Consider the following 25,494-nt stretch of genomic DNA (forward strand, 5'->3'; position numbering starts at 1 on the left):
GATGTCTACCTTTTGCATGGCAATGCTTTTGACATGGAAATTGTACACAACCAGGGCACAAAATTATGTTATTATCAAGAATTCTATTAGGTACCATTCACTTTCCGGACCCTAACTCTAACCCTTCAGCCCACAAAGAATATAAGAACAGCCCTGCTGGATCAGGCCCAAGGCCTATCTAAGTCCAGCATCCTGTTTCATGCAGTAGCTGATCAGATGCCTCTGGAGAGCCCACAAGCAAGAGGTATTTGCATGCCCTTTCTCCTGATGTTGCTCCCTGCAACTGGTATTGAGAGGCATTGTGCCTCTGAGGCTGGAGGTGGCCCACAGCCACCAGACTAGTAGCCATTGATAGACCTGTCCACCATGAATTTGTCTAAGCCCCTTTTAAAGCCATTCAAACTGGTGGCCATCACCACATCCAATGGCAAAGAATTCCATAGTTTAATTTATGACACTGAGGCATTATTTTTCTTTCCTAAACTAAGAGGACTGTATTGCCTTTAAGGGTGTATATCCAACAACAATCTTGTTAACTGGTAATGCTGATACCGTAATTTTTTTAAAAAAAATGGTAATTACACTGAGTGGAATAGAAAGCTCAGTAGCATGCCATACGATCCTAGTGTTTAAAAGAAAGACAGCACAACTCCTGCTGGGATATTACTGCCTTAACTATCAGAACACTCTTTATCTACTGCCTTCCAACTTTTTAAATGACAGCAGATCAGTGCTGTAATGGAATTATAGTTGGCATGATGCATATTCAGTCGACAAAAAATGAAATGGGAAAGAAAAAGCCAAAAGGGCTTTGAAAATATAACATCCCACTTCTTGCATGTGCTGAGCATAATCAATACCAGTCAAATTTGGCCAGGCAGATGAAGGCACAAATTATTTTTTATTCAGCAACTGCTCTTCAGATTTACACTTTTTCCAATTATCTCCCAGCGTGGCAGTGGGAGGATTATTTGTAGCTGTGGCAGAAGGAGGGGAAAGCAAAGAAAAGGATGTGCTCCTCAGTAATCTGTTCTGAATGTGCAGTTCAAACTCCTGTATAAAATGATGTCTGTATTTGATGTAATTGGATATGGCAAACAAGTACCAATATCTGCTAGCTGGCCTTTTGTTTTGAATATGAAATAAATTTGCAAATGCCTATTGCAAAAAGCAATGGATATTTTAATTTATTTTAACTTTTTTTTAAAAATTATTTGTTTATTGGCAACATCTAAACCCTGCCCAACTAGGCTAGAAATATTTTCTCAAAGCATGTGGATGTGAGAAATCATGAGGACTTTGTCCAAAATGGATGAGAAAGATAACGTCAGGGACCAAACATAGTGTCTCTACTAGTCATGATCCTTTGAGTTACTGTATATCTTAGGATATGGTTTCCAGAGCCCTTGCAAGAGTTGTTGCCCTCCTCTGAAACAATTTCAGTTTAAAACTTGCTTTCCAGAACTGGTACCCAGAACCAGACACAATGGCTGGCATCCTGATTAACAGGCACCTGCATAAAGAGCAAAGTTCAGGTAGGGTAAGAAGAATGCATTGTTGCACCAAAAAACCTCTCAGGGATTTGTGCACCTGTACATAAGTTCAATTTAAAACAAAGGAAATGTGCTGCAGTTGCACACTGTTGTGCATGTGCAAGCATGCTTGCAGTAGTGCAACACTAGTTCCAACACATGGTCCAGATTCTGCGCAAGTAACTTGTGCATCAGTTTTGCACTAATGCAACATTTTTCTAAAAGCGCTTTGTTAGTCAGGATGTCAGCCAATATTCCAAGTGAGGTCTGATTGTTTCAAGTTGCTTGGCTTGCTTCAAACAGTAGACAGACTCTCTGTCTTTTAAACGAACTTTATCTTTGTTATTTAAGGTAAACAAGTTCATAGAGTTCTCTCAGTTTGTGTCCGATTTCCCCTACATTGAGGCAGGAAATGGCTGTTGCCCTTAACTACTCCCTGGTTCCTCCCATGCCCAACATTTCAACTAGTCTGCCTCTAGTAGCTGTTGAACTACACAGGGCCACAAGGCACTCAGTAACTTGTTAACATGGGTACATTGTGGGCTAGATATACTACTGTATATCTTTATACAGTAAAGATATGGTGGGTTCACTGCAGGCTGATGTGGAGCCATTAATGAGCACACATTGGGTATGGTTGTTCAACCAGCAGTGAATCCACCATATCTTTACTGTATAAAGATATACAGTAGTATATCTAGCCCAAAATTTACCCATGTCAACAAGGATATCATGGGAGACTTTATTCAAGATACTCTGTCCCTTGAATTCCCATTATCTATTAAACTAGTCACTATCAAAAAGGTAGATAAGATTAGTTGTCATGAGCTTTTCTTGGCAAAGTAATGACAACATTCATTTATTAACAGCTATAGAACTACTGCTTAATAACCTGTTCTAGAATCTTGCCTGGTATCAACATCAAAATTTCCAAATCAAAACCTCTACAATTTCTCAGGTTTCCAGGTATCAATATCAAAAATTCCAGAGTAATGTTTTCATAACCATTCAGGTTATTTTCAGTCCAGCTAAACTCAAAACACCTGGTTGTATGCTAGTCCAAACTGCAACACCACCATTTTCCTACCCTTCTTTCAAAGTAGGAGACAGAGATTTCCAGTCAGTAGCTTCCACAGAAGCCTATCATCCCTGACTATTAGCAAGCAATCACCTTAACAATGGACAGTCACCCATCTACTGTTACACTGGAGGCAAATAACAGAGGGCGATATTTGCCTTGTTACTCACAAATTTCCCAGAGGCATCTAGCTAGCCACTGTTGGAAACAGAATGCTGAACTAGATAGACCCAGAAGGCTCTTACACTGTTACTGGGGAACAGCAAAAAGCCAATTTAATATATTGATTTAGGGCACCCAGATGCCTAAGAGCAGACCAGCCCAGTGAAAGGAAGGTGATAAGCATGCATTGAAAAGCATAACATTTCAGCACTGTATTTGCAATTGCAATTGCAATTTTAAATTGCATTAGAGTGGTGCCCTAGCTTCAAGGCACAGAATGTGCTTTGCTTGCAAATGGTCCCAGGTTTAATCCCTGGCCTCTATAGCTAAAAAAAATATTGGACAGAAAAGCAGAAGACCTCTGCCTTAAACCATGCAGAGCATGGGAAGAGAGCCGGTCTTGTGGTAGCAAGCAAGCATTGTCCCCTTTGCTAAGTAGGGTCTGCCCTGGTTTGCATTTGAATAGGAGACTACATGTGATCACTGTAAGATATTCCCCTTAGGAGATGGGGCCGCTCTGGGAAGAGCATCTGAGGTTCCAAGTTCGCTTCCTGGTATCTCCAAGACAGGGCTGAGAGAGATTCCTGCCTGCAACCTTGGAGAAGCAGCTGCCATTCTATGTAGACAATACTGGGCTAGATGGACCAACGATGGTCTGACTTGGTATAAGGCAGGTATGTATTCCTATGTATCTTGGAGAGGTACTGCTGATCAAAGCAGGCAGTAAAGTAGTGATCATCACTATTTTTCAAGTGAGGGCCTCAGCAAAAAAAACTTTAATGAAGAGCCACTTCCCACTGTGCTTTTTTCAGAGCTGGGAGAGCCCTTGAAAAGATTCAGAATCCTCTTGTAAAGGCTTTTTGGGGGAAACACTGGGAAGAGCTACACTTCCCAGCACTCCATGCATGCCTTCCAGGATGGTGCAGGAGTTTAAGAGGGCTCCATTTCCCTTAAAGGCGGTCCTCCGGCACTGGGCAAAGTGCAGAACTGCACAGTGGAAATTATCACCTCCACAGGGTGCCACTGGGATTTTGCAGAGCATTCAGCTTCAGCCAAAGCTTCACACAGACCCAATACTAATTTAAAAGTGCCTGTGTTTATATGTGTTATTAAATGATGTATAATTTGATGGATCTATATTGTTGATAGGTTTCCAAAAAACAATTATTCAGGGGAATGTACTTAGCGATGTCCTTAGGGATTATCTAAGCCTTTACTTCAGTGTTCTTCATTGTAAAGCGAGGGGGCTCCTGACCTTTCAATGAAGAGCACCCTGCTGCAGTAAAGATAAAGGAATGGTCTTACTCAGGATAAAGCATATATACCACAGACCACACTGAGATACATGTATCTAATATATGTCCACACTGGTGTGTGTGTAGTGTATGTTCAAATATATATATGCACACGTGCACACATCCTAAATCATCAGCAGGCAAACAGCAATTTTCAACAAATAACTTTTCTGCAAATAAAAAGCTCTGCCTGGATAAATCCTCTGGAAATCAATTCCCAAATGGCTGTACAATCCCCAGTGGCCTGTTTCAGCATTCTTTTGTCATGAATTGTGTTGACAGCTGGTAGTTCCAGCTTTCAAGCAATAGATCTCCATCCTGCATATTTAGCAAGATGCACCTTGTTATAGGGTTGCCCTTGAACCCAAAAAGAAGTCGTGGATAACAGCAAAAACCCTGGAGATTTGACAGATGGGCGATTTGTATACATCCTTCCTTGACAGCAGTAGGATCCATGGCATATGCAAACCCAAATGAACGCTTGATGTTTTGACTGAAAATAAATTCTTAGCTTAATTAAAGGGACAGGGGTGAAAGATTTGTGTGTGATATTACAGTTTAAAAGCAAAAGGTATAAATAATCTAAAAGATCAAGGCAAAGCAAGCCATGTGTCTGTTGCCTTCCTGATCATGAATCAGTCAATTAAATCAAGGGAAAACTGGAAAAGCAAGCAGATATGTTGTCTCTGCCAAATGTTGGACAATGAAGAAGAAAGCTTTGCTGTGTGTATCTTCTTTTTTCATGAGATAATCTTTAAAGGGTCAAACTATGTTCTTCCTCTGGAAAGATGTTTTATTGTGGGTTTTTTTCCAAACTCCACTATATTTACTTACCTAGATAAGGAGTACTGGGTAGTATATCCAGAATGAAAGCACCACTGCTATAATGTGAATGTCTGTGAAAAACTACGTTAAAAAAACAAAAAGGAAATGTTGCACCTTGCAATTTGGATGTTTCCATAGAATTTGATCTCCTCCATAAATATCTTCATCTTCTAAGGCAGCTTAGAAAGGGGGAGGGGGTTAGTTTTGCCACATGCAGCTGAACATCAGAGGATTTGAATCTCTCCTGCTGCACTTGCAATCAGCTCCAACCATTTAAGAAATGTGCTGAATGTCAGTGGATTCGCTGTTTATTTCAGCACTACCAAAGAGCAATCTAGAGAATCCCAGGGCATGGTCTGGCATGCATTTAGAGACTAGCAACCTTGCCAAATATCTGGGTCTGGTCGGTGCTTGGATGGGAGACCATGTGGGAATCTTATGGATGCTGCCTTGAGGTCCATGAAAAAATAAGCCATACAAATAAAGATAAAATAGGCATGCAAAGGCTGAGACAGTCACGGCAATCCAGAGGTATTCAACTATCAAAAAGTTCATTTCAGAAATTATACAATTAACAAGCTCTGCAACTTATACAGTGCCCTTGCTGATTGGCTATTCTATCACATACTAGCCTAAATCTGTTCTGGGTTTGTCTTATTATATTCAAGTCTCACAGAGCTTTATATGGTCTTGCACAACCTTCTTCATTAAACTTCGCTTTACTTTCCTCTATGCTTTCTATTTTTCTCAGATCTTCTCAGTCTCAGTTGCTCTCTCCTCCGAAGTTCAGCCTTTGTTCATACAGTGCATGGGCCATTTCATTTAGTACTCTTTCCCTTTTGGATTGGAATAAGTTTCCTTTGTAAATGGTTTTACAGGTTCATCATGCTTTCAGTAGGATACTCTTCCCAGCTCCTCACAGGAACGATTCAACAGGGTTTGTTCAAGTACTGAGTTTCAGTTGGACCTGCACCAACTGGAAATAGATTCCATAGGCTTGCAGTCCTAGAAATCTATTGCTATGTCAACACTTGCCTACATCTCAAAGAACAGACAAGATTGATGATACAGAAATATGCAGTAGAGCCCCAAATTATATTAATCTTTGAGAAGTACTGGATAACAATAATTATTTAATATAGGCATGTGGACAATAGCAATCACTACATTTTTTATAATCATCAACTCATGATGTTTCTAGTACGTTGGGCGCAGATAAGATGGTGTTCAGACAATGAGTATCAAGGGTAAGAAGTTGTTTGAAAGATGTGGAAGGCTTTGTAGAGTAGGATAATGCTGGTAGCATCCATACTGGAGGTATTGATAATTCTACAGCACATTTTAATGTTTCGAGTCTCTGGCTAAAGATAGGAGGAGAGACAGAGTCCATGTTCAGTCTTGAATATAAATATATATACCCCTTCTTGAAAGTTTGTTACGAGAACTTTGTCAGAGCAGAACTTCATTGTGATTTGCATTTCCTGACCTCTGCAATTTTTAGAATATCTGTGCTTTCAGATATGCGGTTCACTCTGGTAGTAGTCAGGGCAAGAAGCAGGGTGTATTAGTTCTACCCTGGACATTACAAAGACGCTCAGAGGCCATACAAAGTTACTCAAAACTTAGTTAAAGAAGCTTCCTCAAACTTGATGAGTATGGGCAATTCAGCCCCTATGGCATAATCCAGTCCCACACTACAAGGGTCACATTTGCAAAGTACCCCAGGGCAGATGGAAGCAATTATATGGTTCTTTTCCATGTCAGGACTGCTATTCCATCTTCAGTTGGGATTCCAAGTGAAGCTGAAACCCATTATTCTAGTCAATGGTTGAGGAGGAGGAGGAGGAGGAGGAGGAGGGAGGAGGAGGATGTCGATGACAACAACGGCGACAACAACGACTCCTGTGATTCTGCACAGGCTGCTTTTGAAGGAGACATGGTTGCACTGATTAAAAGGTTGCAACTTGCAGTAAAGGAGCGGTCATCAAAGAAGTCATTTTTAAGATAAAACCAAAGACTGGAGATGTCTCAAGGTATTTTTAAGAAATCCTAAAAGTGGAAAACATGAAATAGATTTGAGAGGTGTAAATGTGGAATGGATATTTCTCTGTAGGGTCTGCATTTGCCTTGGAAATGTGCATACTTTAACTTGCAAAGTAGCTTCTACAATATAAAGAATTCAGCAGCTCCGGAACAGGTTCTGCTGTTTAATAATGGGTCTTCCAGTATTTAGCAATGTTTGTCAATAATCCCTTTCACTCAATGTAGTAGTACAGAGATGTCGCATATGATGATGCCGTAATGTATTCTATTGCTGTAAATTAGCTTTAAAGTAGTATCTCATAATTATTATTTTTAAGTGATGTCTTGAGATTACAGTAGGAGTAGAAAGAAACATAAGGGCATTATTTAACAGAAAATTACCATTAAGGCAATAACAGAGAGTACAGTGCACCATGAGGGCTATTTTCCTAGAGCAAATAATATTTTTGCTATATTGAAAATTACATATATATACCAAACGTGTGAGTGTGCATCTGCACTCACTTAATACTTTAATAATTATGCAGACCTTGTTGATATGTTAAATAAAAATCTCAGCAGCTTTGCTACAGTTCTTAGGTTTGATATACTGTGCCCATTGACCACAGTTTCATAAGGAATTATTGCCTTATCACAACTGCCTGCTTTCCTAAGTAATCACATTATAGACTTTTCACATAAAGTGGTGTTAATCTCCTTTCCTCCAACATGTGGCATGAAGAATATTCTGCCAGAACATCAGAAAGAAATGAGATTAGAAACAGCAATGGCTTCACAAGATTTTAAAACTGGGAAATACTGCTAAAGGCTTACTGATGTGTAGCCTGTAGAAATGATGGATTGTTATTAATTTTCCCCCTTTTCATATGATAAAGTTAAGGGATGGAATAGAATCACTGTTATAAAAGGAAAAAAATGCCATAGAAATAATAACGTTATCTTTTAAAGTACACACAGATGCACAGCCCTGCTGTTTCATATGCACAAAGTCAGTGAGGGACATCAGACCTTTAGCAATGAGATGTTCTGTCAGCAGAATGGGAAAAGTATTGCACTTGTGTAAGGGATGAACGGAAAGGATCCGTGAAGAACTCTCCTTCCTTTTTCAAAAGGAACTTGCAAGTTCTGCTGGACAGCTGCTCTGCTCTGGGGCGTCGTTAGATATGGACCTAGTAGCCCAGGTCCGTGTGCGCACTCTCCTAGAGCAGGGATTCTCAATGTTGGGTCCACAGATGTTATTTTACTTCAACTCCCATAATCCCCATATGAAGGACACTGGGGCTGGGGATTATGGGAATTGAAGTCCAATAACATCTGGGAACCCAACACTGAGAATCCCTGTCCTAGAGGGTCCTATTGTTTTCCCAAGGGGAATGAGGGATTATTTTATATTTCTAGAATGGCTTGGCCTAGAATTCTGAAATTTGGCAAAGATGTAGGAAGCTTAGAAGGGCTCTATGTATTTATTTTAAAACAGATCAGGCAATTTTAATGGTTTTAAATTTTTTTTTTAAAGTCCTTTAAGTGGCTAGTTTCATGGCAGAAAATTACAAAAAATTCTGGAACTGAAGCCCCCACTCCCTTGGACCACCATTCCACTCCCATGTGAAGGATTCTGCCCTTTCACTTCATAAAAAAGTGCAACATGCCCCCACTTTCACCCAACCCTTTACGTTGCCAGAAAGGCTGAAATTGGCTTCACATGTAGCCCAAGATGGCAGGACTCTGTAGAGCTCTTCTCACAATATGTGAGAAGATTTAGTTAGTTAGTTATAAGTTTATTCGGTCATTGACCAGCAAACATTTACAATAAACCAGTACGTATTTTACAAATAATATAACAAAACCTGGCCATAAAAGAAATAATATCAGTGTCCTCGTGGGTGGTCTGCAGGAAAGAAGGGTTTAATGTATCTTCCCCGCAGACGATCGGCTTAAAGTCTCTGGGCGGGTGGATCGCCTGCCCACAGGAGCAGTGGCTCCCACTGCAGCTCATGGGGCCGGGTTGCCGGGATGCATCACCCCACCCCCTGGAGCCCCAATAATGCACCGTGTGAGTGCGCGGTGCATTACTAGGATTCCCCCTCCCACCAAGAGTGCCAGACACACGATTAAACCACTGTGTATCCACCAGGATCAGTCTCTATCTTGGTGGTTCACATGAGCGTACAAAACTGGGCTGGGCTCCCTTAGCCTGGTTCTGCACACTCGTGTCAATAGCCTCTGCATATTTTTATTTCAAGGAAATGAGTAAATCCTGTGATTTTTTAATGAATTTTGCCTACTGCAATAAAGCTGCAGAAAGAGTTATCTCTATACATAGAGTACTTCAAACCTAGTGAAAGTGTAACTAACTGTTAGATCTAAATAGTCCTCTGCTAACTGAGCAAAGAGGCACCTTTTTAAAGTGGTGATTCTCTTTATTTAGCAGGGGGAGAGAAACTATCCAACCCCAGCACAGCATCCCTCTAGTGGCTGTTGCTGGTGTCTATCATATGTTCCTTTTTTAGATTGCGAGCCCTTTGGGGACAGGGAGATATTTTATTTATTTGTTTGTTTATATCTATGTAAACTGCTTTGGGAACTTCTTTTGGAAAATGGTTTATAAATATTTGTCATATTTGTGGGGTGAGCTTAGCCATTGCAATGCAGGGCTGGCTTGAAATTCAGCTTTGCTGTGTGTGTGTGTGTGTGTGTGTGATTGCATTGTAATGCATTGCATTGCATTGGCTTGGAGTGGGGATATTGGGCATTGCATTGCTGGGTAGGTAAAGTCTGCCAAATCAGATTTTCCTTTATAAAATGCCTGGAAATTCAGTAATCCAAAAACCTTTGGTTTAAGATGAGAGTCAAGAAGCTTTTCATTTTCACTCATGCTCTAAAAATAATGGAAATTGCAAGTTAAAGTGCCCATCTTAACTTCTATGCCGCATAAGCTATAAATACATTCTACAATTATGATGATGGGTTGAGAAATGAGGCTCCATGGACCCATACATTCTTTCAATTGGACATTGGGATGGGGAGGAATGTGTCCAAGCAGACATTTAACAGGTGCAGTTTTCCTAATACTTCCTAGAGATGCCCCTGATGAATTTATGCCTGATGCATCTCTGATCAAGGCAAAGTGTGGGAGCATGGTGTCTCATTTCTAAAGCCATCATCATATAGCAGACTGTACAAAGTCTTTACAGCTTATATGGCATGGAAGCTAAGATGGGCACCTTAACTTTCAATTTCCATTATTTTTAGGTCACAAGTGAAAATGTAAAACAACTTAACTCTGATCTTAAACCGAATATTTTTGGATTACTGAATTACTACTTAGGCTCAGGATATTTAAGAGACCATCTTCTTCACTATGAGCCCCATCACCCAGTGAGATCATCCAGAGAGCTCTGTCTGCAGTTGCCACCAGTTCATCTGGTGGCTACTCAGGGATGGGCCTTATTTGTTTGTTTGTTTGTTTGTTTTATATACCATCTGACTCCAAAGGCTCTAGGCAGTTCACAAAAATGTTGTCAACCGCTGTTGGTGCCCTGATACTTTTGAATATGCTCCCTACTGAAATAAGAGCCTCCCCATCTCTTTTTAAAAATCTCTAAAGTCATATTTATTCACCCAAGCTTTTTAACTGGAATTGTGGTTTTATTTATTTACATTTACATTTATATCCCGCTCTTCCTCCAAGGAGCCCAGAGCAGTGTACTACATACTTGAGTTTCTCCTCACAACAACCCTGTGAAGTAGGTTAGGCTGAGAGAGAAGTGACTGGCCCAGAGTCACCCAGCTAGTATCATGGCTGAATGGGGATTTGAACTCGGGTCTCCCCGGTCCTAGTCCAGCACTCTAACCATTACACCACACTGGCTCTCTCTCACGCTGGTTTTAAATTGTGTTAAATTTTATTTTAATTTGTTTTATGTTGTAAACCTCCCAGAGATATAATGTTGCAGCAGGGTACAAATAAAATAACTAAATAAATAATTCACTAGGATTAGAACATCTTGCAGACTCCCCATCTCCACTGCTGACATATTAGTTTCACGTAAAACTAATGTACCACACACAGCTAAGAATTCAATATTTACATGTCGTCAATATTTCAAGGGTTGCGTTTCAGATGTTGACTTTGCCCAGAATATCAGCTTTTTTTCATTGCATGAGTCCGTGGAGGCCTGTATTATGGAAATCTGATCTGCTGTGTAGAATATATGTGATTATGTTCAGAGAGTAGCTCCTGTAAATGCGTCAAATATTGAACATTTTATTGTACACTGGACAACTGAGTGTCATCCCTCAAAGGGCTGTCATCTTGCCAGATGTCTTATATTTCAGGAATATTGGAGCCATGGAACATTAAGATGCTAAATGAAGCCTAATATTTTAATATGTTTAACAGTATATTTATGGAAGCCTCTTTTTAAAATGAAATAATAGTTGTGTTTTCTGAAGGACCATAATCTTTACATTCTGTTCTTCATTACAGATGAGAAGGAATTGACTGTTTTATTATCACTAGGAAGACAAATACTGTAGTGAGTGATAATTTTCTGAGTTTACTAGAAATTCAGTAGTGATAGAACTACTGCCATTTTAAGTGCATGTTTACTGACCGTTTTCTTAGTGTTTGCGCATACTATACAATGAATTGCTAAGTATAAATTCCAATAAAATAGTTTTTTTTTAAGGAAATGTTGGCTTTGTCACTGATTTCAGTGCAGAATGTATTTTCTCTTGGTTGTCCAGGCCAGGTCAATTAATTCTGGATGTATCGCTGAATGTAAAAGTTGACCCCCAAATTTTTGGCTGTAGTGAAGCTGTGCATGAGAGCCTGTATTTATGTACCCACTCTACATATGGCAGTACTGTCCATTTTAAAAGCATGGTCTTCTGTTGGGGGGCAAGAAAAGGAAGGCCTGGATTCAGTATCTCCTCCATTCCAAATCTGACAATACAATTTCAGGCTGTTGATGACTGCTCCAGCAAGGAGATCCCTATATGTAGCCTTGGTAACTGGGTGTAGTTGTATTCACATCACAGGCTTAGAAGTGTTTTTGCCTTCGTCCATCTGTTGATGTTAATATAAAACTGCTTTGATAATAGAATAGATTGACTGATTAAGTGCCATCAAGTCAGTGTTGAATCTTAGCGACCACATAGATAGATTCTCTCCAGGATATTCTCTCCAGTCTTCAGCTTGGCCTTTAAGGTCTCTCAGTGGTGCATTCAGTGTTGTTGTAATCGAGTCCATCCACCTTGCTGCTGGTCATCCCCTTCTTCTCTTTTTTCAAATTTTCCCAGCATTTTGGACTTCTCAAGGGAACTGGGTCTTCACATAATGTGTCCAAAGTATGATAGTTTGAGCCTGGCCATTTGTGCCTCAAGTGAAAATTCTGAATTGATTTGTTCTATGATTTGTTTGTTTTGTTTGTTTTCCTGGCTGTCCATGGTATCTTCAAAAGTCTTCTCCAGCACCAAAGTTTAAAAGCGTCAATACTTTTTATATCATGCTTCTTCAAAGTCACGCATTTGCTTCCATAGAGTGTCATGGGGGAAACCATTATCCAAATGATTCTAATCTTTGTAAATATAGACACGTCATGGCATCTAAATATCTTTTCCAAGGCCTTCATTGCAACCCTACCAAGTGCTAGTCTGCAGCGTATTTCTTGACTGCTGGATCCTTTACAGTTGATGGTCGATCCTAAAAGGCAGAAGCTATCCCTCACTTCAATGTCTTCATTATCAGTTCTGAGGCTGGTTTCTGTTCCCGTTGTCATTAGTTCAATCTTCTTTACATTTAGTTGTAGTTCCATTTTCTCACTGTGCTCCTTGACTTTCATAACTAGAGCCAAGGGCAACACAACTAGAGCCAAGGGCAACACAACACAACACTCAAGTCAACACCACATCAGAATCTCACTTTGCATGCCTTTTCCTTTGCAAATTTTGTAACCAATTCAATCAGATCAAGTGCTGATGCCTGTTCATGTTCAATTGATATAGCTGCCAAGCCAACTAGTCTCTTTTGCAACATTGTTGAGCATATGTAAGTTTTTATAAGTTTGAGCTTTGAGAAACTACGTTCTCCACTTTCCACTGATACTGGAAGTCAGGCGTGGCCCATGAACGCGCCTTCAGGGGGTCAGTGGGCGGCTTCTTTAAGTGTAAATGGAGCCAGTGCTCCATGCCACCCAGCAGCCACCATGGCAGGGAATCGACTCCGCCACTTACCTGGCTGCCAGCGGGGGCTCCAATGCAAATGGAGCACCAGCTCCATTTACACTTAAAGAAGCCGCCCGCTGCCCCCCCCCCCGCCGGAGGTGCATTCACGGACCGCATCTGCTGGAAGTGTGAGAAGAATCCTTAGAGAAACGGAAACATTAGGCACATTATCCAGGAGTTTTTGTTGCAGTATGAAGAAAAGTACTCCTTGTGGCAGCATAGACTTTGGAAGTCTTCGAGCTATTGCTATAAGTTCACAACACAGATCTTCAGCATTAATGTCTTTGTTTCCATTATACATCAATGATTTTTCCAAATACTTGCAGGCCTTAAGATTTTTTCTTTATATTTTATGAATTGAGTTTAACAGTATTGTTAGTGTTGAAAACAATGAACTGGTTTTTTTCTCATATTTCTACTCATTATTCGTTATTCTGGTTTCTCACAGTCTTAACACATTGACACTCTGTGCCCCTCAGAGGCCTCAGGGGAACGAGTGGCCATGGTGGTAGCAGCAGCAAGGAACAGCCCGGTCAACCACTGCTGCTGCTCCTGGGGGGAGGAGCAGGAATGGGGCTCGGGTGAGGATGTGGAGGTCTCTGTGGCTGCAGCTTGGCCAATAGGCAGCAGCAATGTTGGAGCCATGAGCAAGAGGGGTGAGGGGGGTGGAAGCAATGGGATGGAGGAGCAGGAGCAGGAGTGCAGCTCAGGTGAGGGTGGGGAGATCTCTGAGGTGAGGGGGGCTGTGACAGGGGGTGAGGGGAGCAATCAAGTACTAGCACGCAGATGCTCTAGAGTGAGCAAAATTCCAGAGAGATAATAGCGGTGGCCAGGAGTTGGAGGCAGAGGGCTGGTGGGTGAAACCCCACCAGGAGGAGGAGGCGGCAGCAGGATAGCCTGGCTCTGGCCAGCCCGCCAGGGTGAGATGGCCTGGCCCAGGGGGGTGGCGGCGGGGGGGGGGAGTGGCTGATTGGCCAGCCAGAAAGCCAGGTATGCCAGCGGGGCGGGGGGGAAGGGAATGGCTTGGTCCAACTAGAGGTGCAGATGCTCTGCGCCTGGGTCCACTAGTAGGGCTCTAAACTGCATTGGATTAACCTGAGAATTATTTTGCTAGCATGTGTTGTGCAATGGTTTGATCCGTCTGTTAAGTTTCCTTTAAGCTTTGACTGATTCTTCTTCTGTTGCTTGCCATATTTCTTTACCTATTCCATCAGTTCCTGTGGCCTTCCAACTTGGTAATGACCAGAGTGCTGATCTAACTTCATCTTCCTGTACTAGAGGTTCTTGCAAGTAGGGAATAACTTATAGAGTAACTTGGATGTTGGGAATATCTTCTAGAGTATGTTGGATGTTGATGTCCCTGCTGTACAGATTTTCAGTATACTCCTTCCATCTCTGTTTGATCTTCTCTGAATCAGTTACTATCTGTCCTTTGGCATCCCTTAACATACCAATTGGAGAGTGAAACCTCCTTCTGAGTTCAGAGATCTTTTGGAAAAATCTCCTTGTTTTTCTGTGTCTATTTCCATCCTCAAGTTCTTTACAGATGTCATTGTAGTAAAGATCCATCTTATTAATTTGTTATTTCTCTGTGTAAACCACCCTGAGCCATTTTTGAGAAAGGCGGTATAGAAATCAAACAAACAAACAAACAAATTATAGAACTGCTTCTTATCTCTTCTTTCTGAAATTCCCAATTAAGTTCCTTCCTGAGGTCTTTATCTTTCTTGACTTTGGTTTCTCTCCTCTTCTTGGCAATTTCTGACACCCATTTTGCTCTCTTATGTTTCGTGGTCTTTGGCAGTCTCTTTTCACATTCGTCCTTAACAACTTCTTTGATTTCATTTCATAGTTGCTTTGGTTCCCTATCAATGAGGTTCAGAAGTTCAAAGCGGTTCCTGATGATCGGTACATTCTCAAGATCATATCGTGGAAGATGGATAGCTTTGTTTTTCTGCTTTAGCTTGACTTGGAGCTTGCACATGAGCAGTTCGTGATCTGTTCCACAGTAGTCTCTCCACCAAATCTTTGCTTTTATAACTGAGCAGTTCCACCTCCTTGCACCAATAATGCAATCAATTTTATTTCTGTATACTGCATCGGGTGATGTCCATGTGTATAGGCGCTCCTTTGGTTGTTTGAAGAATGTGTTAGCAATGAAGATATCATTGGCTTGACAGAAACTAAGAAGTCGTTCTCCTACTTCATTTCTGTTTACTAGACCATACAGTCAGATGTCATTTTCCTCCTTACCATTTCCAGCTTGAGCATTCCAGTCTCCAACCACCAGCAGGAACATCTTGCTTGGTGTTCTATCAATTTCAGACTGAACTTGAGCACAAAACTCATCAACTTCCTCTTCTTCTGCATCAGTTGTTGGGGCATAGACTTGAAAAACTTTCATGTTAAAGGGTTGACCATGGAATCTAATTGATATTAGTTGGGCACTGAACATATTGTATCCAAGTACTGCCATTTCTATATCCTTCCTGACTATGAAAGCAACTCCATTCCTTCTTTGTTTTCGTGTCCTGAGTAGTAAACGTTATGATTTTCTGACTGAAAGTGTCCTATTCCAGTCCATTTTAATTCACTGATGCCCAAGATGTCAATCTGTAGTAGATTCATTTCATCTTTTACTGTGTTGAGCTTTCCTATATTTATGTTTCTTATGTTCCATGTTCCCATTGTAATTCTGTCTTTGCAAGTTCGAATTTTCTTTTCCTGCATGGCAACATCAGCTGCTAGATGTCCAACAGGCTTAGCTTAACCGCGTCATAAACACCATCAGTACTCTGAGAGATCCTCATCTCTTCTTCAGTTGCACGTTGAGTACCATCCGACCTCAGGGACCCATTATCCAGCACCACATCGACAATCATTCTATCTTGTCTATCCATGTGGTTTTCTTCGTAAAATACAGAGTGGTTTACCATTGCCTTCTTCCATGCAGTATGAAATGATGCCTTTATCATTGTCGCTGAGTGATTGTCCACCTCCAGCACCTTCCTATATTGCTGCTGCCCTATATAGGTGCCTGCTTGCTTTAGCTGGGCAGCTGGGATGACCTTGGTGTTTTGTGTAAAACTACTGGGAGTATACCTCCTGGCATACTTCACTCACAGGAACACACACACCCCCCGCCACGAAGAGGCACATAGCAGGCCTTGCAGGGGTTGTTGGTGTTGAGAATTCTCTCTGATGCGAGAAACCTTTTTTCATTATAGCAGAGTGCACAGAGGCACAACACAGCGGAATTTGGTTAGGCATGTGTGTATGCTGAGAGTAAAATAACTTGGAGCCATTTCAAAGTTTCAAATCAATATAAGGAATATTTATTAGAGAACTCCACTCTAGATAGGAAAGTGAGGAGATAGGGTCTCTAATCTATCTATCTAGCTGGATGCAGATGGATTCTGCATCTCGGCACACATGGTGCAGGGAGAGAGGAGCTTGCAGGTTGCAAGGGAGAAGGAAAGGAAGAGAAGGGAAGAGGAAGGGGCAGGAAGGAAGGAAGGAAGTCCCTGAGATTAGCAATCTACAAATCAAAGGGATAGTGTCAGAGTAGTAGAGAAGGGATGACCAATGTCTTGAACCTCTAGCCCTCTGACTCACTAGTCTGTCCTCCTATGTCATTGAGACAAGAGACAGCGCATAGTCCTTCACTTCCAACAGTTGGTAGTTGGGTCAGTTGTTGGGGGGTGGGGGATAATAGAATAGCACAGTATTAATACAGGATTGTATTAACTGGGATTTTTAAAAACCTTTCAAAATGCTTACTCTGCAGTTACTTCCTTGACTTTAGAGGAATTATTCCAGATGTCAGTGGTTTGAAGACTACATGTGCCTTTTAGCATGCAAGATAAAAAATATTATGAGTTTTAAGTTTATAAATCCTAAGATAGGGTTTCAGGAGTTTTCTTAATAGAAGGAATGCAATTCATAAACGCACAACAAGGAAGTAACTTTCCTAGGGAGCAAGAGGTTGCTGGTTTCAATCCCCGCTGGTATGTTTCCCAGACTATGGGAAACAACTATATTGGGCAGCAGTGATATAGGAAGATGCTGAAAGACATCCTCTCATACTGTGCGGGAGATGGCAATGGTCAAATCCTCCTGTATTCTACTGAAGAAAACCACATGGCTCTGTGGTCGCCAGGAGTTGACACTGACTCGACAGCACAATTTTACCTTTACCTTTAATTCATGAGAACTTTTGCAATAATAGTCTGTGTTGCTTGCCTAGTATAACATATTTATTCCAACTGCATACATCAGTTGGTGGACAGTAGACAGAAGAAAGTGGCTTAATCACTTTTAATTTTTATATCTATAGCATGTCATTTTTAATTCATGTGGCCTCTTTTATCCCCAAGCCATTTACTTGCTCAGCATATGACCTTCTTGGGGATTGAGTTGTTGTAATTTGGAAACTGCTCTGTTGTTTAAATAAGATTTAAAATAGTTGGCTATTTCCCCTGCTAACTTGGCAAAGAGGAACCTTTTAATGTGGTGATCCTCTTTATTTAGCAGCGGGAGAATAACTGGCCCTATCCACCCCCAGCACAGTACCTTCAGTGACTGTTGCTGGTGTCTATCTTATGTTTCTTTTTAGATTGTGAGCCCTTTGAGGACAGGGATCCATCTTATTTATTTGTTATTTCTCTGTGTAAACTGCCCTGAGCCATTTTGGATGGGTGGTATAGAAATTTAATAAAATAAATAAATAAATATTTCCAGTCCAACTGTGGAAGCAATGGAGTCATAGGAACATAGGAAGCTGCCATATACTGAGTCAGGCCATTAGTCTATCTAGCTCAGTATTGTCTTCACAGACTGGCAGCGGCTTCTCCAAGGTTGCAGGCAGGAATCTCTCTTAGTCCTATCTTGGAGAAGCCAGAGAGGGAACTTGGAACCTTCTGCTCTTCCCAGAGCAGCTCCAGCCCCTGAGGAGAATATCTTACAGTGCTCACACTTCTAGTCTCCCATTCATATGCAATCAGGGTGGACCCTGCTTGCCTAAGGGGACAAGTCATGCTTGCGGCCACAAGACCAGCCCTCTTCTCCTCATGTTTGTGAGGGCTGCAAGGCTGCTGAAGAACTCTTCCTTTTCATGTGCGGATGTCTCTTGGACCAGGGATGGGGTTGAGATGGGGTCATAGTTCAGTTTCAGATCACCTGCTTTGGATGTAGAATGTCCCAGGTTCAATTCCTGGCATCTCCAGGTGGGCTGGGAAAGAAAGCCTGCCTTAAACCTTGGGGAGCTGCTGCCAATCAGTGCAGACAATACTGAACTTGATGGACCAATTGTCTGTCTCTGTTTGTAACCTATGTTTGTAACGACTGCTGTGACTTTCTCTATCTGTCAGCAATTTTACCTCCTTCAAATTGAATCTTATTAAAGGAACTATGCAAAAGGCAGAACATCAAATGTGCATTTAGAGAATGTGTACATTCAGTTGTATACATGTAGGCTCTCAGCCAAGGATCTCAAACTGTGGCCTTCCAGCTGCTTTTGGACTACATCTCCCACCTTTCCCAATCACAATGGCCATGGATGATGGGAAATGTAGGCTTCTACATCTATAGAAGTGCAGCAGTTTAAGAACCCAGCTCTATTATTCAGACACCTTTATATTTAATTATCTAAGACAAACCTGCGGCTAATAGGGATGTGCGAAACGTTTCGGATACAAAACATTTTGTACCCAAAACAGTCTGTTTCGGGTGTTTTGTAGACGAAACAAAACACCCATTTTCCAGATCCAAAAGTTTTGTATACAAAACAAACGTCCCTGTTTCGGCTACAAAACATTTTGTTGTTTCGGACCTCCGTTTTGTGGTGATCTCTGAGTCCGTCTCCATTTTGTGTTTGACATCTCTTTGAATTTCCACCCTTCCAGCCTTCTGATCGGTGACCTAAATCATGGGCTGACCTGCTGACAATTCCCTCCTTGTTCCTCATTGGCTCTTTTGCTTCTTGCCACTCTTTACTGACCCCACATTGGCCAGGGGAAGGATTGCTAACCCATGGGGTGCTGGGTTCTGTTGATTCTGTGGTGTTCTGAGTGTAGATTTTCTGGTAGCATATGAGAGTGGATTCTTGTTTTTCACTGAAAATCTCATATGCTACCAGAGAATCTACAATGAACACCTCAGAAACAACAAAACCCAGAAACCCACAGGCTTGTGGGGGTGGGGGTGGTTGGCACCCTATGTGCACTACACAACCCCTCACTCTGGGCAACCCCAGTGCTCCCCAAGTGGAATTATGGGGCTGCTGAAACCTAAACCTCCATTATTCCCTATGGGAGAAATCTTAGACACGTAAACTTCATCAAATCACAAAAGATCAGCCCTTTGCCCAATTTCTTTGAAATAATTCTGGAAGTTTCCTTGCCCCCATTGGGCATTACCACCCACCACACTCCACTCTGGGTCATCCCTTTTCCCTTGATTTGAAGCGATACATTTGCTGGAGTCTCCATTATTCCCTATGGGAAAATTCTTAAAGATGTGTAAACTTAAAAAATTCACAAAATATCAGCCCTTTGCCTAATCCCTTTGAAATTTGGCGCTAGCTTCCACCCATTGGACACTACCACCACCACCCACTCTTTTTGCCCTGGGACCCTTTTAAAAAATCCAAATCGATTTGGATTCGGAAAATTCAGCTACAAAACAAAACAGGGCTGATTCGGATTCAGAAAATGTGGGTACAAAATGAAATGGGGGTGTTTCGATTCGGATACAAATCGAAACAAGAAAATTCCAAAATGCACACTCCTAGTGCCTAATCCCATACCTGGCAGCTCATGCAAGAGTCCAGAGAGCTGCCAAATAACCACGGGTACAGATAGGAAAGGGGAATTGGCAACAACCAGTGAGCAAAGAAAACTGTGACAGACGGATGCCGGTGGGATGGACAAGCAAGCGGAAGGGCAAGCCGGTGGCAGGCTGCATGGGCAAAATGACGGCGGCAGCAGGTGGGGGAGGGAGAAAATGATGGCCGGCTGGCCGGCAGAGCAGTGGGGTGGGAGGGGAATGGCAGTTGCAGGCATCTAGAGGCGGCAGCGCAGATGCTCTGCATCCGGCCCAGCTAGTTCAGATGAATACAAAGAGGTCAAGAGTGGGTCACAGTCAGTGTGATCTGGCTTCCCTTACTTCCACACATTCACAGTCATACATATTTCTGAACAGGGCTCATATGTCCCCATACAAAATCAATTTTAGCCTACTTTCTGGTAAGTTTATGAGATCACCCAGCTTTCTCTCTGTGTGTCCGTGTGTGTCTGTCTGTCTTTCTGTCCATGTGTCCCCTCATCAGCTTCGCAACACCTGGACCAATATAAACCAAATTGGGTAAAATTGTAGGGACACATAGGGATGCCTCAACAGCGTAGTTTGTGATGATGTCATCCACCCCTGTTCAAGAGGGTGGATGTGTAAACTTTTGAAGCGCAAGTGGGCTAACTTGTCAACCACCTAACCGATTTGAACCAAATTTGCTACAGCTGTAGGGACACATAGGGATGCCCTAATGGCGTGATGTGTGACAATGTCATCCAAACCAATTCAAGATGACAGCCATGAACATCCGAGGTGCAAGTGGGCTAATTTGTGGAGTGCCTAACCCATTTGAACCAAATTGGGTTCAGTTGTAGGGACACATAGGGACACCTCAATGGCATAATTTGTGATGCTGTCATCTACCCCAGTTCAAGATGGTGGACACTGTAGAGACAGTGAAAGGAAATTATGCTAATTAGTTCTTACTAGAACAACTCATTTTCTTAAGCAATTTGCAACCCGCCCCCACCATAATTTTCCTTTCTTTTCTCTCTCAGATCTTTGAAAAAAAGAGTTAAACTTGAAACTATCTTGGAAAAACATTTGGAAAAAGCCTCTTAAACCAGAATACAATTGATTCTAATATTTACATGCAGAGATGACAGGAAGTCAACTCACTTTTTCCAAGCCTGCTTCTCAGACACCCAGTTGTGAAAAACCATTTTGTGAAGACAGTCCTATATGCATAATGCAAAGTACACATGTCCATCTGCTCTGATGATATTTTAAGAGGGTGATCATCTTTACCTAATCATTTATGTAGGCAATATCAATAGCTCATGACCTAAGGGCTTTTCATCATCAGTCAGCTTTCCCCTAACTTCTGGTTGAAATAATCCCCTTTAAACCTCATTAATTTTCTGTCCCAGCTGTCTGGATGCTCTGTACTTAAGGTGTGAGCCTAATCCTCTAGTATAGGTTCTTGCTTCCTTAGCATGCTCTCCAGTCTCTTTGATGTTTGAAAAGACACTCAGCCAGACCTTCATTTTGCTTCAATATAACTGAACAAATTGAACTGCATCTGCTTGGAAAGCCCTCTAAAGATTCTCCAGTGGTAGCAGTTAGGCTTGCATTGCATAATTTCTGAACATATAATGCTGCCTTATAATGCTGGCCCAGCCAGTCCAAAAACTGTGCAATGCCAAGTTGTGAGGCATTCTACCAGGGGTCCCTAAAAAACTGGCTCCAGCACTAATACTAGGCTTGGTGGACCAGTCAGGGGCAGAGCCATCATTGCATGGTAGGGTTCAAAGAACCCGGGCCGCCAATGAAAAGGGCCTCTGGTGCCCTTCTTGCTTGTGACATCATGTGCAAAGGGGATGTGGTCTGATAGCCAGAGTGCCCACCCCAACCCTCCCAATTGCTGGAGGGAGAGAAATAAATAAATGCTAATGCTGGCTGGAAATGTTCCTCTCTTTCAGCCTTTAAGATTTGATTGAAGACCTTTCTTTTCCACCAGGCTTTTGCCCTTTAATCTATCTATCTATCTCTCTTTTCTTGCCTTGTACTCCATCCTGAGTCTGTAGATTGGGCAGTATATTTTAATAAATCATAAATAATAAATGACCTCGGGAGAGCTCACATGACTCTCCAGAGCCCAGACCACACCCACTTTGTACGTGACATCACACACATGGAAATTATGCATGGGGACCACCAGCGGGAGGGACACAGGCCGAACTTCCACTGGCTATGCCACTGGGACCAGTGCATTATGATTTTTTGTTCTTCTTATGGTGCTCCATAGAGATTCATATCCTATTATATTATGCTCATTTGTGAATTCTTTCCTATCTATCTCCTGTCCCTTAGAGATAATTTTTCCTAAACAAAGTGCTGCCTAAATCTGTTGAAAGCTACTCTGCAGCCCTTTTGGTGTTCTACCAGCAATCTGGTTCCATCTTGTTTCAAATAGAACTCATCCTATTTACACAGGCTCATCTTGTCCTAAAATAGAGTCCAGTGCTTGTCTGGTGGCTATAGGCCACCTCCAGCCTCCATTGGCAGGGGAGCAACAGCAGGAGAGAGGGTATGCCCTCACATCTTGCTTGTGCGCTTCTCAGAGGCATCTGGTGGGCCAATGTGTGAAACAGGATGCTGGACAAGATAGGCCTTTGGCCTGATCCAGTAGGGCTGTTCTTATGTTCTTAGGTAAACCAAGCCCTTCCATTAGACACCATCGCCTCATCCTCATACTGACATCCCCTTGTTGCCTTGAATCTGAACAAGAACTGAACCCCCCAAACACAAAAAATAGTAACCATTCAAAATAAGTCATTCAATGATCAGGCACTTACTGTAGCTCCCAGTGGTATGTTTAATGGTTCATTGCCTGGCTTTGTATCTGGTTGTATGTATTTTGTTTATACCAGTTCAAAAGTGTCTGAAACAGTTTCTGTACCACTTTTTAAAGGGAGTGTCTAAACCAGAACTGAACCAGAGAGGTTTGGGGAGAGGGGGGAATTGTGAACCTGAACTGAAACCACTGTTTGATCGTTTTACTCCCTGGCTGCAGTGTACAGATGGCCCTCGTTATCCACGGTCCCAGTCCCTGACTTTCACGTATCTGTGGATGGGCAATATAGACCTGATCTCATGATCCACGGTTTTAGAAATAGGCCAAATACACCTATCTGAGGCTCCTGAGTGGCCAGAAATGACTCTCAATGCTATTTTGCAGCACAGAGCCATTTTGTGATGCTTAAAAAAATTTCCCACAATTTTTCATGGGAAATCAGGGGAATTGGGGTGAATTGGGGGTGGGTGGGTTGCTGGACAGCTGGAGATCTGGATAGCATGGTAGAGTAATCCCCTCCCCCTTTATTTCTGCCTCCTCCCTACTTTTTTGGCTTTTTTTTTTAGCCTCATGGAAGCTAACCCGGCCCCCATTCCCATTGAATCAAGAAGGAGATTATCACGATCCACTAAAAACAGGCTAAGGGAGCCTAGCTTGCTTTTCAGGTGCGGCTCCTGGCAGCAAAGGGAGCCTAGCCCGCTTTTTTGTGCAGCTCCCGGCAGCAAACCTCACAATTTCCTCCTCCCCTTAGCCAAGGTTAGCGGAACGAGCACTTCACTAACCTGGTTTTTTTAAATCATGAGTTGCCGTGGCGCAGCTCTGCACGACAGCAACTCATGAGGAGACCCCCAGCGGGGAGGCTAAATGCTGCCTCCCAGCTCTGGGGTCTCTCCAGGAGAGCGGGCTAAGCCTGCTCTCCTCACAAACCCCATCTCGGTGGTTCCAACTAATCGTGGGAACTGCTCAAGGTTTTGTTATCTGTGGTTGTAGGCCAGAACAGAAACCCTGCGGATAATGAGCGCCACCCTGTATTTTTATGCTGGGTGCCTGAATTGGGAGGGCTCTGGCTGCCTTCTGTGCATCTACTAGCACACTAGCAACTATGTATGCCTCTTTAATGCACTAAATAATATGAGGCCATTTTATCTAAAGGACCACCTTCTCCCATATGAACCTCATGGGGTCTATTCCTTCTGGCCTGCCATTAAGTGACACACAGTCACAGACCAGAGACAGTGTCTTCCCAGTGGTGGCCCTTCCCCAAGCATATTCATTTCCCTAGCCATTTTTAGACAAAATGTTTTGGGTGTTGTTGTTTTAAGTTCCAGGACGCCTTTACCTTTGTGGTTTAACATTTTGTTCGATTCAGTTTTCTAATGAAACATTTTAAGATTTTGTGATCAAGCTGCTTTATTGAAGTTGGGTTTTTGTACTACATATTTGTTCTGTTGCTTTTTTAGCCTTTTTTGCAGCCTTTTTAGAGAAAAAGCAGGGTAGAAATATTTACAATAATTACTTGTATTGAAATTCGTGTTATAAGGCATTAACGTTATATGGATTATTTCCCAATAAAGGAATCAAAACTCATTGTACTTGACAGTTGGCATATTTTCTCACTGCAATTGATGTAAGTTACTTAATATATATATTTTTGGAAGACTGATAATGAATATAGGGCAAAATAATTAATAGTAATATTTATGACCATGATAGGCATAATTAGTAGACTGACAAATGTGGCTTATAGATTTCCATGCATGAAAAAATCAAAACTTGACTAACTCCCTCAAGTTAACTGCATGTAAAGTCAACCATTGCCCACAGCTACATAGGGCAAATGGGCCAAAGAAAAGCCAACCTAGTTTTAACAATATAGGCCATCTGCACTTTTCATTAGTGGAAATCCCACTTTTCACTAATTCATTGCTGAATATAATCAGGGAAATCATTTTGGTTTGATACATAACTTAAAAGCATTTATCTTAGTCAAAACAAGTTTGTTCTGTAGCTCATATGTGACAATCAAAATACAGGTAAATTAATGGAAGAGATTTGCACATTCCTTGAGTGTGATTAATTTGTGGCAGTTAGAAAAGATATTCAGGATTGGTATCTTGTCTATGTCAAATGAATTCCAGATTACCAATTTAGCTTCACCACTGGTGATGAATTTCGATTTGGAGGCTGGATTACACATTCTGTAAACTCTCAGCTAAATTCATACTGGGGGAGCAAGGTGTGCTGGACTAACAAAAATGGGGAATTAATAAGGGAAGAGTCTATAAAGAGGTGCTGCAATTTGCCTTCCATTCTGCAAGGCTGTTTTATGTATTTAGCTACATAACTTCTCTAAGGTGACCCTCCTTAGCAGTGATAGCTAAATGGAGCCTCCATGTTGAAAAGCAGTATACCTCTCACTGCCAGATGCTGGGAACAATAAATCATTGGTGAAATTATGGTCATCAGTAAATACACAAGGACAATATTCATTGGATTAAAACAATGATAATCCCAAAAGAATACAATAGTGACTCTATATAAATATGAACATTGCAAAGAAATTATGATCATCACCATCATGGCTTATTTGTGAGCTTCTGTGGTCATCAAGGGGGAAATCCCTCCCTTAGCTGGAGGGAGTTCTCCGATAGGCTGCAACCATCCACTTTTCCAGGCAGAATTACA

This window comes from Hemicordylus capensis, chromosome 5, assembly GCF_027244095.1.
Source record: "Hemicordylus capensis ecotype Gifberg chromosome 5, rHemCap1.1.pri, whole genome shotgun sequence".
In the NCBI taxonomy this organism is placed as follows: Eukaryota; Metazoa; Chordata; class Lepidosauria; order Squamata; family Cordylidae; genus Hemicordylus; species Hemicordylus capensis.